Source organism: Artemia sp. Qi Xiang Cuo, chromosome 4 (assembly GCF_049724085.1).
Source record: "Artemia sp. Qi Xiang Cuo chromosome 4, ASM4972408v1, whole genome shotgun sequence".
Taxonomy (NCBI): domain Eukaryota; kingdom Metazoa; phylum Arthropoda; class Branchiopoda; order Anostraca; family Artemiidae; genus Artemia; species Artemia sp. Qi Xiang Cuo.
In genome coordinates this window covers 66078574-66096639 of record NC_142797.1, presented here as the reverse complement: position 1 = coordinate 66096639, position 18066 = coordinate 66078574, and the positions used below count along the sequence as shown (strand labels likewise).

The window sequence follows — 18066 nt, the reverse complement described above, 5'->3', positions numbered from 1 at the left end:
ATATTAATATTTAATCTTTCAATATATAAAACCAGAGATCCACTACCCCCCTCGTTATAATTTTTCTACTTATTGTGAATACTATTAACCCTATTATGAAAAATTTTCCCATAATTTGCTAAATGTGGATAAATTGCCAATATCTCTTTTTGCAAGCCCGTTGTATGTACCTCGCCAACACTTGCATTAAAAAAATTCCTTTAGTTCCCTTTATGAGGTAACACTGACCCCCACTCCCCCCACTCCCATCTGGTTGTAAACAAGGGCTCGCATCTTATTAGTATATGAATGTGTAATGCCGAGGGATCTGTTATTATATCCCCCGACACTAGAGAGTTGAAGGGATCACCGAAATTGGCGCTGTAGACCTTTGTGTGGTGCAAGGCAGAGTTGGACAGAAAAAAATCTGGAAGAGGGGATACTGGTGTTGTTGTTGTTGTTGTTGTTGTATTACTACTACTAGTACTAGCTATATCATTAGGCGGAATGGTGGGGGGGGGTGACACAGAATTGTCAATAACACCACTCCCAGTCTGTTCAATAGCATTGGTTGGAGGTGGCATGAGGTCCCCTAGTACATATTCCAAGGTGTTTGGAGACAATTGATCGAGCCAGCCTGTATTGTCCTGTGTTGGAATTTCGTTATGAGGACCCGGTTCAAGTGCACTAGTAACATCCCCTAAATGCTCACGCATAAAACTATCTGCCAACTCTGGATCCTCAAGCATGTCAATATCACAGGTTAAGTCATCTAGGCTAGCCGTTTCCCCAAAAACATCATTAAGGAAACCCCTATGCCATTCCATATTCTCTAGAACTAATGTAGGTTCATCACTGAACTCCGGTGGTGGTGAAAGAATTAGCCCAGTAAATGCTGATGTCTCATCACTCAATGGTGGTGGTGCTATATCATTAATCTGTAGAAAAAAGGTTTTATTTTCTATGTGAAATAAGCATTATTTCATGAATTATCGAGTAGACGTGGCGCAGGCACCACACACACACACACACACACATGTGCAAACACTCACACATGCGCAAACACACTTACAGACACACACAAACACACACACGCACACGCACACACACACACCACACGCACACACACATCTCTGACATACACTTTTACGATGTTGAAAAATGTCGAAAGGACCAATTCATTAACCTATAGAAAAAAGGTTTTATTTTCTATGTGAAATAACCATTATTCTATAAAGTTAAAAAAAAACATGTTCATTTTTTCACCCCATCCTCAAAACTCAATTCCTCCTAGAATTATTTAAACTAAATACTTGCCTCCACCCCCTTCCCACAGAAAGTTCAGAAAGACGCAAAAGAGTGCTTTTTCTGCTAATAAAAAAAATGTATTATATTCAGCTATCTCTGAGGGGAGCAGAGAAATTTAAAACAATGGTCGGGGTGGGGAGGGGGGAGATTAACATTTTAATATCTCTGACATACACTTTTACGATGTTGAAAAATGTCGAAAAGGCTAATTCATTAACCTATAGAAAAAATGTTTTATTTTCTATGTGAAATAATCATTATTTTATCAAGTTAAAAAAAAAAAACATGTTCATTTTTTCACCCAATCCTCAAAACTCAATTCCTCCTAGAATTATATAAACTATATACTTGCCTCCACCCCCCTCCCACAGAAAGTTCAGAAAGACGCAAAAGAGTGCTTTCTTTGCTAATAAAAAAAAATGCATTATATTGAGCTATCTCTGAGGGGAGCAGAGAAATTTAAAACAATGATCGGGGGGTGGAGGGGAGATTAGCATTTTAATATCTCTGACATACATTTTTACGGTGTTGAAAAATGGCGAAAAGAAAATAATTAAAAAAAAAAAAAAAAAAAAGTTGGATAGAAATAGGTAGAAGCTAGTGGTGAAAATACTCATATTTCCAAATTTAGACTGCTGTTGAGTACCGTCCGTTTCTTGCATAGATGTGGTGGCAATGTCACTGGCTTGTACAGGTGAGCCAGTGGGGCTCCCCATCATGTGAGCAACTATCCATTCTCTTTTCAGCTTTCTACCTGGCTGCATAGGAGTTGGCATTGGTGAGTTTTGAGCAGGCAGCGTCGGTCTGGAATGGATGTGAATGGCCCCCAAATGGACCACCTATCTCCACTTGTTGTATTGGAGCGACGTCGTTAGCCTTAGCTCTCTTTTCCGGGGGAGAGTAATTGTAGGAATCCTCTTCCTTAAAAAGGAAGGCAAAATTTAGCATGAAAAAAACAATTCCCTTTTTACAGAAGAAAAAATGTTTATTCTGGTGTTTGTAGCACTCTATGGCTTAGTATTTTAGAAATATTTAAAAAGAAAAGCTTTTAAAGTAAAATTTTGGAGAATTTTGAGTTTGCAGGGAAGGGGGATTTCAGAAATATCCCTCCAATAATATAATTTGTCCTAAAAAGTCAATTATGATGTTTGTAGTGGTATAACCATTAGCACTTTAGAAATATTTAAAAAGAAAAGCTTTTAAAGTAAAATTTGGAAAATTTTGAGTTTGGAGGGAAGGGGATTTCAAAAACATCCCCCCATAATATAATTTGACCTATAAAGTCAATTCTGATGTTTGTAGTGCTATAACTATTAGCACTTTAGAATGCCTGCTACTTTTTACAAATCAATATTTTTCTGCTCAAATATTCCTTCTCGTACATACACTCATCATAATGAACAGCCTTGGGGTCCTAGTATGCTACCTAGGCTGGAATATGCTTTAAACAATTAATAGCTTAATAAATACATCTTTCATAATTTCACTTTGAAGGATGAAGATCACAGAAACAGGTTTCAATTCATGACAATGAGCCAAGATATTACCTACTAAGCTTCGGAAAGTACTAAGAATTTTCTAAGATACTTTTAGACCGGAAACTCTATTTTTGATAATGTGAAAAGCCACATTTTGAACGAAAAAGAACTAAAACTACAGAATTATGCTCCTAACAGAGCAATGGAAAAGGGAGTTTTTTTTTGTTTTACATAATCGAAAAAAGCTTGCGTTGCCGTTTCTATCGAATATACTCATTATATTTTTAAGTTTTGTATTGTTGGAGGGGAGGGGAGCTAAGTCACCCTGAAATTTGAATTTACTAGTAAAACGATTTTTTTTTGGAAATAAAGAATGCAAGTGTACTCACATTGAAAATTGACGAATCCATTGTTTTCAAAGTTAATAATATGTAGTGTACTATAATCGATGTGTTAAAACATAATGAAAATTGAATTGTTGTGTATGAATATTTTATACGGTTTTTCAAGGACAAATAAAAAAACGGATGTTGAGTTACATAATTTCATGTGTGCTCCCAAAACATGTCTGACTACTTTTTATCACACCAGTTTTTTTTTTTTTTTTTTTTTTTTTTAAGAATGTACACGTGAATTCATGACGTACATTCATTGTGCAATCGTCTACAAAAACAGAAAAAAAACCTGCTTTAAATTATATTATTACGATCAAACTCTCAAAACATTCTTGACTACATTATACGTTGCCAAGTTTAAAAAACCTCAACCTTAGTTTCATAGCACCCATTATAGTGTGCCAACTTTTAAACTATTCACACGTGAGTTTCTCGCGCAATTCAATGTATTTTTTCATGTATTTTTGAAGGGGTGAATGTACACTTGAAATCTATTACCCTTTTGAGCAAATTCTTGTAGGGTTCTTGTGTAATTCCAATGTACCGTTCATATTGTATACACTTTTGACCATGGGTTTTTCTTGCGCAATTCCAATGTATATTTTCATGTGTAATTGAAAACAATAGCAATTTCAATGTATATTTTCATGTATTTTTGAAACTGTACTGTATATTCTTGTGCAATTCCTTGTGCAATTGAAACTGTAGTGTATATTCTTGTGCTCGTGAAACTGCACTGTATATTCTTGTGCTCGTGAAACTGTGCACATACACACTACTAACGTTTTTTAATTAATTCTGGTTTTGATTTTGGCTCACCGCAAAGGTATAATTGCAAAAAAAATTGCATATTAATTTTCATTTTATTTTGGTTAGATGGCTTTCTCGAAAGTTGTTTAATTTTATTTACGAACGTTTTTACTAGTAATAAATATACGTAACTTACGAATTAACTTACGTAACGAACTTCTATATTCGTATATTTTTATTACGTATATTATGGGGTTCTTCCCCTAGTCAATACCTCGCTCTTCACGCAAAAAGTTCAAATTTTGTTCCAATTCTTTAAGAATGACCCCTTAATCACCAAGGCTGTTAATTAGAATAAATAGCTTTTATGAAAGTACTAAAAAAAACTTTAGCGTAAAGAGCTAGGTACTGACTAGGGAGCGAACCGAATCAAATACGTAATAATTTCAGTTTGTTTTAAGTTTTGATGTTGCTCCTTACTTTCAGTTGAAGAACTTGCTTTTTTTATTTAATTTCTGGTAGTTTTATGAATAATGCTGGGAAATCCGGCACCCCCTTCATAGCAATTTCCCTTCCCCCATGAAAACTTCTTCCATTGAAAGATCTTTGCAGGTAACCCGCGACCCCCTTCCCACTACCAGAAAAAAATCCCCAGTGAAAACGTCTGTGAAAACGAAATTGAGTAATTTCTGTTCGTCTTGAGTTTTAATGTTGCTCCTTACTTTCAGTTTAAAAAAAACTGTTTTTTATTTTCTGATCCTTTTTCAAATAATGGCGGTAAATCTGGCTCACCCTCCATGAAGAATCCCCCGTTACGTGAAGCTCCTCCGTTGAAATTTACTCTCACGTAAAATACACCCCTCCCCCATAAAATTTCCTCCAAATAGTTCCATCCTCGCTGAAAATCCCCCCCCCAGAAAAATTCCTTGCAGACAATTCAGCCTGAAAAATTCTCCCTGGCATAGTAAAAAGATTTTGATTTCTAATCGCTTTCTCTATCACTTCAGAAATACCCCCAACTGTGGAAATTTTTTCCCGGAAATCAGAACACGCTGAAGAAAATTCCGTAGATAATTCCCCCAAAACATCTCCACATGAAATATTGAGGTGGCAAAGAGAAAGTAAGACAAATAAAAACAATTTCGTATAAGAATTCTTTCAAATCCCCCAGCATAAAATTTCCCTTGGAAAGTTCCTCTTACCCTCAGAAATTTTCCTCCCCAAGGTAAATTCTCCCTATGGAAACCTGCCCCATGCACAAAATCCCCTCTCTCAATAAATGCCAGTAGCCTGTACTTTCCAATAACAAATACTATACTTAAACAATGGGCAAATTTAATAACTTACAGGCCTCTCCCCACGGAATTTTGGGGTCATGTTACCCCCCAAGGGCATAGTTATTGCGTCTTTCAACTATGCTCAATAAAATGACTATCTCAAAGTTTTGACTGGACAGCGTAGGGGAAAAAGGGGCATGGGAGGGGGGCTAGTAGTCTGTCCACTACAACTTTTAAGTTCCGTTCGAATGCACCCTCTATAGATCTTCTAGGAATATAATTTCGATACGATCACTCATGAAGAGAAAAACAGACAAACAAACACGCATTCGTGATCTTTCTTTTGGCAAAATATGTAAAATTCCACATTTTTATATCTAGGAGCTCGAAGCAGTAGGTGTCCCGATAAGCTGAATCTAATTGAGTGATTTTCATTAAGATTCCTTGAGTTTTAAAGGGTGTTTCACCCCTTTTTGAAAATTGGGCGAATTTTCTCAGGGTTTTATATTTCGGTGGGTAACAATAAACTTCATGAATTTTATATATTTTTTGAAACAGCATAGTAAGCTGATTTCTTTTGATGCATCAATTGGTGTCAATATTCTGTTTTTTAGAGTTTCGGTTACTATCAGTATTGGGGTATAATACATTTCGTGAGAGCCCTCCCCGGATTCCCGTGAGAGCCCGAATTCTCATGACACTTCCCAGGTGTTCCAATATTTCCCATAGCAACCGCTATTTGTCTCGATTTGTAGCCTTTGTTGGCACATTGTTTTTCTGGAAGACATCCAGGAATACCGTGACCTAGTGTAATTTGGATGACGCAATCGTACGTGACAAGCTAGACTTCAGGAACCAATGGCGAATCCCCGATTGTAACTGAGCACGGCAAACACCTTAAGCAATGACGGTTAATATATTTGATGTAAGAACGGCACAATTCTTATGCAATGACAGTGCACACATCACTGCCACATAATACTTTTTTGGCATTTTATTATTTAGCCAAAACGTTCATCGCATTTTTTTCCTTTTGACTTAATGGCGGCACAACTTTATGTAAGTTCATCCCATGTTGCGTAATGACGGTGACAATCTTACGTAATGACGGCGCTCATATTACGCAATGACAGTGCAGGCATCCATAGCACATAATACTTTTTTTTGGCATCTTGTTATTTCGCCAAAGTGTTCAACACGTTTTTTTTTCTTTTAACTTAATGGCGGAACAACTTTATGTAAAGTCAGCACATGATGCGTAATGACGGCGCACATCTTACCTAATGACAGCACGCACATCACTGTCATATCAAACTTTTTTGACAATTTTTTTTTTGCCAACACGTACAAAGCATTTTTCTTTCTTTCTTTCTAAGTGTTTTTTTTTCTTTAGCTCTTTGTCCCCTTTGGGACTTGAAAGGTCAGTTTCCTTCCATTGTAACAAAGCCCCAAGCAACAGGACTAAACTGCTATTAAGCGTATTCTGTCCTGATCAATATATTGTAAAGAAAATCTATTACAAGAAAGAAGATTTCCAATTTTTCGCCCACGTGAGAACAGCGTGTTTACTCCCAAAATTCGGCACGCAGTCGGAAAATATCTATTTCCAAACAAAACACCTCTTAAATAGATAATGTGTTTTAGGGTGTGATGTAAAATAATATTGTTGATTGTTCTTAATGAATTTTTAGCGATAAAAAACAGAAGGGGGACTTAAATTGTGCAAACACACCTAAACAATTAGAGACGCATCCTAAACAACATAACTAAAGGATTAAACTAATTGTAAATAAAAGTTTTATTAGTTCAATTAAATTTACAACAATATTAAAAAAAGAAAAGGAAGTCAGAAAAACAAAACAAACAAAAAAAAACGTGAAAAAGCTTATAAAGAATAAACTATAAGCAAAAAAAACATGCATTAAAGAAAAATAAGTCTTAGCAATCATTTTCAGGTGGGCAAGATGGATATTAGAGTTAAATTTAAGCCATATTAAGAGCTTTTAACTAAAATGTCCTCGTATTTTTTGGACCATGACTATGAATATTTCACACCATTGTGACAATAAACAAATTCCCTCTCCCCACCGTCTTAGCCATCATTTCCAAGGGGCAATTTTGACTAAGGTCATGCTAGCTCTTGAAAATTTAAAACAGTTATTTACCATATTTTAACATTTGTTTTATAATTTTAAATTTTTCTAGGGCTTACGGTCCGAGTTCTGAGAGTTTTTATGATAATATTTTATTATATTTCGTTATTTTCCTCGGGTTTAATAGATCCAAGGTATACTAAATTCAAATATGAAAACGGAATGGCACTACGACACTGTTTCCACGCACATCTGAGGATAATTTTGACTAAGGATATGCTAGTGCTTGAGTATTTTAAACAATTGCTTACCATATTTTAGGAGTTGGACTCAAAATACTGAAATCGCCATGAATTAGACTTGAAACCGGCTGTAAATAAAAATCTAGTTAAAAGAATCTTTAAAACAGGACTCTGAAGTGGGAGTTCAACGGCTGCCCCCTCTCCCAAAGTTATACTTAATACTATCAAATTTCTCTTGGAAGTAAACAGCTTCTTCTTAATAGTAACAATATTTTTCTAATAACAGCAAATTTACCGTCAAAGATAAGATATTTCTCTTAGAAGTAACAATTTTTTGTTTATCTTAACAAGTTATCTGCTATAAGTACAAAGTTTTTTCTAAACACAAACAAATTTCCTCTTCGAAGTAACGGCTTTTTTTAATCCTAAGAATTTTTTTTAATACTACCAACATTTTCTTGGAATTAACATGTTTTTTCTTAATAATAACAATTTTTTCTAATAGCAAAAAGTTTTCCATCAAATATAACAAATTTCTCTCAGAAGTAACAATATTCTGCTTACGCTAACAAGTTTTCTGTTAGAACTAGCAAGTTTTTTTTCCTAATTTTTGTTAAAACTAACAGATTTTTCAAAGAAATAACAATTTTCTGCTTACGCTAGCAAATTTCTTTTAGCACTAGCAAGGATTTCTTAACACGTACAAATTTTCTCTTCAAAATAACAAAATTTTCCTTGATACTAACAAAAGTTCACTTTACACTATCAGATTTCACTAGGAATTAACATGTTTCGCTTAATAGTAAGAAAGTGTTTCTAATAATAGCAAATTAATACTAACAAGGTTTTATTTAATACTATCAAATTTCTCTTGGAAGTAATAGGTTTACCTTAATAGTAAACAAGTTTTTTTAATAACAGCAAGTTTTCTTTCAAATATATTCTCTTATATTTAAATTTTTTTTTGTTTATGATAACAAGTTTTCCGCTAGAAGTAGCAAGTTTTTATTAACACTAAAAAATTTTACATTCGAAGTAATAACCTTTTCTTTAATAATAACACACTTTTACTTAATACTTTCGAATTTCTCTTGGAAGTAACATGTTTTTTTCTTATTAGTAACAAATTTTTGCTAATGGCAGCAACTTTTCCATCAAAGATAACAAATTTCTCTCAGAAGTAACAATATTTTGCTTACGCTCACAAGTTTTCTTTTAGAACTTGTAAGTTTTTTTCTTAATTTTTCTTAAAAATAACAGATTTTTCTAAGAATTAACAGTTTTCTACTTACTCTAGCAAGTTTTCTTCTAGAACTAGCAAGGATTTCTTAACACTTACAAATTTCCTCTTCGAAATAACAATTTTTCCTTCATACTAACAAAACTTCCCTTTATACTATCAGATTTCTCTAGGACGTAACAGGTTTTGATTAATAGTAAGAAAGTGTTTCTAATTACCGCATGTTAATATTAACATGGTTTTACTTAGTACTATCAAATGTCTCTTGGAAGTAATTTTTGTATCTTAATAGTAAATAAAAAAAAATTTCTAATAACAGCAAGTTTTCTGTCAAATATATTCTCTTATATTTAACATTTTTTTGTTTATGATAACAAATTTTCCGCTACAAGTAGCAAGTTTTTCTTAACACTAACAAATTTTCTCTTCGAAGTAATAACTATTTATTTATTACTAACAGACTTTTACTTAATACTATCAAATTTCTCTTGGAAGTAACAGGTTTCTTCTTAATAGTAACAAATTTTTTACATTAGCACCAAATTTTCTGTCAAAGATAAGATATTTCTCTGAGAAGTAACAATTATCTGTCTATGCTAACAAGTTTTCTACTAGAAGCAGCAAGTTTTTCTTAACACTAACAAATTTTCTCTTCGAAGTAACAACTTCCTTTTAACTACTAACAAAGATTTACTTTAGAAAATTTCTTAACTACATTAAGTTATATTTCTAGATATTTAGAACATAAGATATTTCTCTTAGATTTCTCTTAGATATTTCTAAGAGAACTCTAAGAGAAACGTTAATAAGAGATATTTCTCTTAGTAATATTTGGTTATTTATGATAACAAGTTTTCTGTTAGAACTAGCAAGTTTTTTTTAGCCCAAACAAATTTTTTCTTCGATGTAGAAACTTTTTCGCTAATACTAACAAATTTGAATGAATATTTTAAAATTTTTCATGAAAGTAACAGGTTATTGCTTAATAGTAAGAAAGTTATTCTAATAGCAGCAAGTTTTTCCTCAAAGATAACAAATTTCTCTTCCAAGTAACAACTTTCTCATTAATACTAAAAAAGTTTTACTTATAGTTTTACGCAATCAAATGTCTTTTGAAAGTAATATGTTTTTCCTAATAGTAAGAAAGTTTTTCTAATAATGGCAAGTTTCCCGTCAAAGATAAGACATATCTCTTAGAAGTAACAATTTTCCGTTTATTCTAACAAGTTTTCTGCTAGAAGTAGCAAGTTTTTCTTAACACTAACACATTTTCTCTTCGAATTAATTAGTTTTTCTTTAATACTAACAAACTTTTACTTCATATTATAAAATTTCTCTTGGAGGTAACACGTTTTTCTTAATAGTAACAAATTTTTTCCTGTTAAAAACCTGTTACTTCCAAGAGAAATTAGCATAAACAGAAAATTGTTACTTTCAAGAGAAATATCTTATCTTTGACGGAAAACTTGCAGTTTAAAAAAACTTTCTTACTATTAAAAAAAACTGTTACTTCCAAGACACATTTGATAGGATAAAGTAAAGCTTTGTTAGAATTAAGGAAAAAGTTGTTACTTCGAAGAAAAACTTGTTAGCATACACAGAAAATAGTTACTTCTGAGAGAAATAGCTTGTCGTTGACAGCAAACTTTCTGTTATTAGAACAACTTTCTTACTATTAAGAAAATGCTGTTACTTCATAGAAAAATTTGACAGTAATAAGTAACACTTTGTTATTATTAAGAAAAAAGTTCTTACTTCTAAGAAAAAAATTGTTAGTGTTAAGAAAAACTTGCTACTTCTAACAAAAAAGCTTGTTAGTATAACCATAAAGTGTTGAATTCTAAGAGAAATATCTTATCTTTGAAAGAAAACTTGCGGTTATTAGAAAAACTTTCTTACTATTAAGAAAAAGCTGTTACTTTCAAGAGAAATTTGATATTATTAAGTAAGACCTATTAAGTGTTAAGGAAAATGCTAAAACCTCGAAAGGAAAAATTGTCAGTAATAAGAAAAACTTGCATATTTGAGCAGAAAACTTGTTAGAATAAACAGAAAATTGTTACTTCTAAGAGAAATTTGTTACTTTTGACGGAAAAATTGCTGCTATTAGAACAAACTTGCTGCTATTAAAAAAAAATTTTACTTCCCAGAGAAAATTGTTAATGTTAAGTAAAACTTTGTTATTATTATGGAAAAAGTTAATACTTCGAAAGGAAAATTTGCTAGTGTTAAGAAAAACTATCCAGTTCTAACAGAAAACTTGTTAGCGTAAGCAGAAAGATTGTTACTCCTAAGAGAAATTTGTTAACTTTGATGCAAAACTTGCTGCTATTACAAAAAAATTTGTTACTACTAAGAAAGAACCTGTTACTTCCAAGAGAAATTTGGTAGTATTAAGTAAATGTTTTTTACATAGATAAGATGAACCACGACATAACACTAGAAAAATATCTTGAGTAATATGTTTCAAACAAAAAACGTTCCAAAATATAATTTGAAAACAGCAATAAAAGTACCACTGAAAAGACCAACCACGAAACAGCACTACAAGAGTTATAAGTTTCGAAAAAGAAAACTTCCAAAATGGACTTTGAAACTTCAAGTGAGGTAACTCTAACAGGATAAACCATGACACCACATTAAAAAATATTGGTAAAGGGTCTGTATGGCGTAGGCCAGGAATTATCAGAGAATAATAGGAATAGGAGATATAACCTGACACTGTGGCATGAATTGCTTGGAGTATCACGTTCTGACAACAAAATGTCCAGTTCCACTGTTCAATTAAAAACAATGTTTAATTTAGATTTATGAGCTTATTTTTGTTGGGAAAAGCTTGAAAGTATCCTAAGGGGGGGGGTTGTGCAGTGTGGATGATGAAGGGAAAGGTGTTTGATGTCACGGTGGCATGGAGAGTTTTGGAGGTTGTTATGAAAGTCCAGGCGTGCCAAAAACTTGAATCACCCAATTGAAATATAATTTTTCACAAGAAATGTTGAAAAAAATGTCTTGGAGGCGATAATTTGATATCGGGAGGGGGAGCAGTCAGCTAGTGCCACTGTGGTGTGAATTGCTGGGAGTATCATGTTCTACAGTTTAAAAGTTAAGGTGGAGGTGTGAAAGAATTTTTACCGTGGAGAAGGGGTGGGCTTAAAATATACTTGCACTCAAAGAAATGCTGTATTTTCATGCAGGACTCTCGGAAGTACCTCAATAATGGCTAAATATTTGCATCTAATATCAACCCTGCCTTCTGGAAATGATTGCTAGGGGAGGGTGGGGCTGATTGTCAATATGCTGTAAAATATTAAGAGTCTTGGCTCAAAGAAACGAGACATTTTCTTGAATAGCTCTCGGAAATACATCAATAGTTCCTAAAAATTTGCATCTGATATCAACCTTCCCCTCTGGAAATGATTGCTAATGGGGGGGGGCCATAAAACTCCAACTTCAGAGTCCTGTTTTAAAGGTTTCTTTTAAATAAATTTGTAATTTATAGCCGATATTAACTCTAACTCCTCTCGCTTTCAATATGTTGAGCCCAACTCCTAAAATATGGTAAATAATTGTGTAAAAGGAATTTTATGAAAAATATTTTCTTTTCTACTTAATATTGAAAATAAACATTAAAATTATAGTAACATTTTGAACTGATGAGATTTCAGCAATTAACATCATTATACATCAAATATTCAGTTTAATTTATTAGCTCTTTCTAAAGTTGTTAAAGACGAATATAGTTTCACTACTAACAAGTGTTTGGATACTGCCTCCTTTCCTAACTGCAAATAAAAACCAAAAGCCTACTGCGTCATTGGCATTTACCTGAAAACGAATTATATTACAAATATTTTCTTTTCCTGTTCTTACAGCATTGACAATGAAAATACAATTACAGTGAAATAAATTCTTGAACTGATAGATCTTTCAACAAATATTATCATTATACATCAAATATTCAATTTGATGTTGTTTATACTTTCCAAGACTGTTCAAGACGCATTTAGTTTTCAGTAAAGCGCCAATGACGCAGTTGGTTTTAGACTTTTACAGAGAGAGAAGGAGGTCGTACCCAAACTCTTGTTTGTAGTGATATTTGCTCGTTTCAAGCTTGGTTTGCATATTCAATTTAAGTTTCACTCGTTTTAAGGTTTATTTATTAATTTACATTATTATCTATTGTATGTTTGTTTGCATTGATTGTTTATTTAATTTCTGTTCGTTTTAAGTTTCATTTATATTTTTCTTTTCGTTTTAAGCTTGATTTTCATATTCAATCTGAGCATTACTCGCTTTAAGATCTAATTACTCATTTAGATAATTATTGTTGTATGTTTTTGCTATGATTGTTTATTCACTGTCTGTTCGTTTTAGGTTTCATTTATTCTTTAATAGTAATTTCTGGTCGTTTTGAGTTTGAATTTTAAAAGGTATTTGTATTTGCTGAGATTAAGTTTAAAATGGCTTTTACTTTTCTTTGAAAAACTAATTTTTCGGAAAGTGATTTAAAATTGATTTTTGTTCATTTTTTACTGCAAAAAATTTCAAGTTTTTAAAAATTTCAAGTTTTTAAAAATTCCTTATTTCAAATACAAACTTTAAAAGAAAATTCAAATATTCATCGAAGTATCAAAACAGGTATCAAAGTAACAATATCAAAGTGAAAAAAGGGGTTTGTGTCAACCTCGGAGTTTTTATCATCTGATGTTTGAAATATTTTTAACAAAATTGTTATCTCAAAATTTTTATCGGATGGGTTTGGGAGAAAAGGGCGTGTGGGGACTAATTAAGCTTCGGTCTATTTTGACTCTTTTAAAGTGAACTATAAATTGCTATTTTCAATCAAATGAGCCATCTCTGAGTTTATACGAGTGTCCATTCTATAAGAACCATATATATACCCAGAGTATAACTTACAACGACTGTCCCTGGGCCCTGGAGGTTTGTATCGACCCTGGATTTTCAATATCTGATGCTTGAACTATTTTTAACAAAATGATCACCTCAAATTTCATTGAATGGGTTTATCCATCTGATATACCCAAACGCGTTGAGGGCGGGAGGGGCTAGTTGCCCTCCGATCTTTTTGCACTCTGAGAAAATGAACTACAACTTTTAATGTACATTCAAATGAACCCTCTCTGAAGTTTATACGAGCATCCCTTTCACAAGAACCACATACGACCCCAGGACATAGCATGCAATGCGTACCCCCGGGCCATGGGGGGATGTGTCGACAGAAGAGTCTTTGTTATTTGACCTTTAAACTATTTTGAAAAAATGGCTCTCTCAAAGTCGTTATCAGATGGGTTTGAGAAAAATAGGGCATGGAGAGGGGGGCAAGTTGCCCTCCGATTTCTTTTGAATCTTAAAAAGTGACCGAGAACTTTCAATATCCGATCATATGAGCCCTCCGAAATTTGTACGAGCAAACCTTCCATAATAACAATATATGCCCCCAGAGCAATGCTTAAAACGTCTTACTTGGACCCGGGGGGGGAGGGGGAGTTGTATCGAACAGGAGTTTTTCTAATCTGAACTTTGAACTATTTTAACGAAATGGCCATACGTAAAGGAGTTTTTGTTATATGATCTCTGAACTATTTTTAAATAAAAGGTTACTTCAAACAATTTATCATATGTATTTGGAGGAAAAGGGCTTGGGGGGCCACTCGCCCTCCGATCACTTTTGACTCTTAAAACGGGCACAATAACTCTTGATTTCCAATCGAATGAGCCCCTTTTGAAGTTTATACGAAAACCCCTTCTATATGAAGTGCCCCTGGAAAGAAAATAAATGGAGTGTGGGGGGAGGTTAGCTGCCCTCCAATCACTTTTGACTCTTAAAAAGTGAATTACAACTTTAAATTTCCAATCAAATGAAGCCCTCTAGGAAGTTTATACGAGCATCCCTTCTATAACAACCATATATGCCCCCAGGGCCTAACTTAAAACGCCTACTCCTGGGCCCTGGGGGCCTGTGTTGACACCGGAGTTTTTTTGTTATCAGAGCATTGAACTATTTTTAACAAAATGTCTATCTCAAAATTTTTAATCTGATGCATTTGAGGCAAGGAGGAGGGGGGCTAGTTGCCCTCCGATCTCTTTTGACTCTTAAATAGTGAACAAGAACTTTCAATTTGCAATCAAATGAGCCCTCTCCGAAGATTATACGAGCATCCCTTCCGTAAGAACTATATATGCCCCTAGAACATTACTCATAACGCCTGAATCCGGGTCCTGGCGGGTTCCTTCGACAAAGTAATTTTTCTTATCTGACCTTTCAACTATTTTTAATGAAAAGGCTAATATCAAAATTTTATCAGACGGGCTTGGGGAAAAAAGGGTGTGAGAGGGGGGGGGGCTAGTGGCCCACGGATATCTTTTTACTCTTAAAAGTAGAACTAGAACTTTCGATTTCTAATCAAATGTTCCCTCTATGAAGTTTATACAAGCATCCCTTTCATAAGAACCGTACATGCCCTTAGGGCATAACTTAAAACGCCTTCCACTGGGCCCTGGAGGGTTGTATTGACACCGGATTTTTTCCTATCCGACCTTTGAAATATTTTTTACAAAACTCTATCTCAAAATTTTCATCAGATGGGTTTAGAAAAAGAAGGCATGGGGGGAGGGAGGGGCTAGCTGCCCTTGGATCTCTTTTGACTATTACAAAGTGAGCTTGAACTTTCAATTTCTAATCAAATGAGCCCTCTCTGAAGTTTATACAAGCATATCTTTCATACGATCCATATATGCCCCAGGGCAAAACTTACAACGCCTGCCCCGGAGCCGTGGGGGGTTGTGACAACACCTGAGTTTAAATTATCTTACTTTTGAGTAATTTTTACCTTAATGGCTATGTCAAAGTTTTCATTGGATGAATTTGGGGTAAAAGGGTCATGAAGGGGGGGGGCTAGTTGACCTCCAATCTCTTTTGACTCTCAAAAACTGAACTGGAACTTTCAATTTCCAATGAAATGAGCGATCTCTGAAGTTTTTACGAGCATCCCTGCAATAAGAACCATATATTCCCCCAGGGCATAACTTTAAACACCTACCCTCTTGCCCTGGGCGGGGGGGGGGCTTTGTCGACCCCGGAGTTTTCGTTATATGGTCTTTGAAATATTAAAAAAGCTATCTCAAAGTTCTTACCAGATGGGTTTGAGGAAAACAGGGCGTGGAGGGGGGGGCTAGGTGCCCAAGTGAACTACAACTTTCAATTTCCAATCAAATGAGCCCTATCTGAAGTTTATAGGATCACTCCTTCCATAAGAACTATATATGCCCCAGGGCAAAACTTATAAGCCTTGCCTCTGAAGACTGTTGGGGGAGTGTCCTGATCAAACATATAATTTCCAGAACTTGCAACTACGTTGAACAAAATGGCTATATTAAAATTTAGATTGGATGTGTTTGGGGAAATGGTGGATGTGGAAGGGGTGTCAGTTGCCTTAGAATCACTTTCGACTATGAAAAAAGGAACTAGCTACTTAAGTTTCCAATCGAATGAGCCCTTTCTGAAGTTTCTACGACAACGCTGTCTATACAAAACCTTATATGCACCCAGGACATGACTTAAAACCCTTGCCCTGAGGGCTTTGGGGGGTTGTCATCCTCAAACACTGAATTTCCAGAACTTAAAACTAAGTTGAATAACATGGCTATATAAAAATTTTAATTGGAAATTTTGAGGAAAAGATGGGCTTGAGAGGGAGGTTAGTTGCCCTCCAATCAATTTTGACTATTGAAAAGGGCATTGGCTCTTTGAATTTCCAATTGAATGAGCCTTTTTTGAAGTTTCTATGACAACACCTTCTATAAAAACCTTATATCCCCCAAGGGCATAACTTACAACCCTTGTCCTGAAGGCTGTGGGGGAGTGTCTCCTCAAAAACATAATTTTCATCTGGAAATCAACTACGCTGAACAAAATGGCTATCTCAAAATTTTGATTGGATATGTTTGGGGGAATAATGGGCGTGGAAGAGGTGTTAGTTGCCCTCCTACCACTTTTGACTATTAAAAAGGGCACAAGCCACTCAAATTTTCATTCGAAGTAGTCCACTTTGAAGTTTCTACGACGACCCCTTCCATATGAAGTGCCTATGGGAAAAAAAAATAATAAATAAGTAATAATAATAAAACATTGGAGCCGTATGGCCTTTACTATAGGCAACGCTACAGCGTTGCCTCTGATATGTGAACCGTCATTGCGTAGGGTGTGTCCCGTGCTCGGTTACAATAAAAGATTCCCCATGGATTCCTGAAGTCTACCTTATCATGTATGATGGTGTCATCCATATTACACTTGGTCAAGGAAATCCTGGGAGTCTTCCAGAAAAACAATGTGCCAAATATTGCTATGAATAGAGACAAATGGTGGTTGCTAGGGGAAATATTGGAATACCTGGGGAGTGTCAAGGGAATCCAGGCTCTCACGGGAATTTGGAGAGGACTCTCATGGAAAATTTGCCAGGGGTGTTGTAGAAACTAAGGCTGGCACGAGAATCCGAGGAGGGTTCTAACAGAAAGTATTATGCCCCACTACTACTATCGAGCAGAATCACTCCTTACCACGAACTGTTTGAAAATGTATCGTGGGTTTTAAACAATTATTTTTAATTTTTCTTGGGAGAAGGAGGGAGGGAGGGAAGTAATTTACGCATGAACACGTGAGATTACTTGAAAAAAATATTAATGACCCTATTTAGGAGACGGATTTAAATTCGTATTAGAATATAATTGATAAAAAGACCAAAGGAGAAAAAGCCGGAAATAAAACTAATTTGAAGTAAGAGAAGGAAACGATAACAGACATATGCTTCACTATTTTATCGTATTTTGTAACTTTATGTGTTGCTGCATTTTTCGAAATAATTTGATCGCTGGACCTAATTGCAAATACAACCTGACTATGAATCATCCAATCAAAACCGTTTCTGAAATATCTCCAATCTATTTAAGGGTCAATTCATCTGTTTGTCACTAAATTTTATTATAGCTCCCCCTTTCCGTTTCCTGGCACTTGTCTCATAGACGGAAATGTAACAAGCTCTTTATATTTGCAATGTCAATAATATTATTTCCTAGTAAACAAGAGAATGTTCATGCTAATTTCATCAACATTTACACTGCTCAAATTAATAGTTCATTAAGGAAATGACGTTGTCTATTCTAAGATTATTTAAATTCCAAGAAAACCCTGCTTTGATTACTGCTGATAGTAAAAAATAATTCTTGATTATACCGAAGTCTACATTTCACTTCGTCCCCCTCAAACCTATTACTTCCACGAGACATT

General features: G+C 34.4%; 1 protein-coding gene across 2 annotated transcripts in view; it reads right to left on the bottom strand.

Annotated features, from left to right (window-relative positions):
* LOC148953342 (octopamine receptor beta-2R-like) overlaps window positions 1-18066 on the bottom strand; it is a 433562-nt gene that overhangs the window by 330797 nt on the left and 84699 nt on the right. The window contains exon 2 of one of the 2 annotated variants that reach the window (XM_089087631.1): window positions 7592-7650. The exons of the other annotated variant lie outside the window; for it this stretch is intronic. The gene's annotated coding sequence lies outside the window, so the exon portion shown is untranslated. The remainder of the gene's footprint in view (window positions 1-7591; window positions 7651-18066) is intronic. 2 annotated transcript variants of the gene reach the window in all.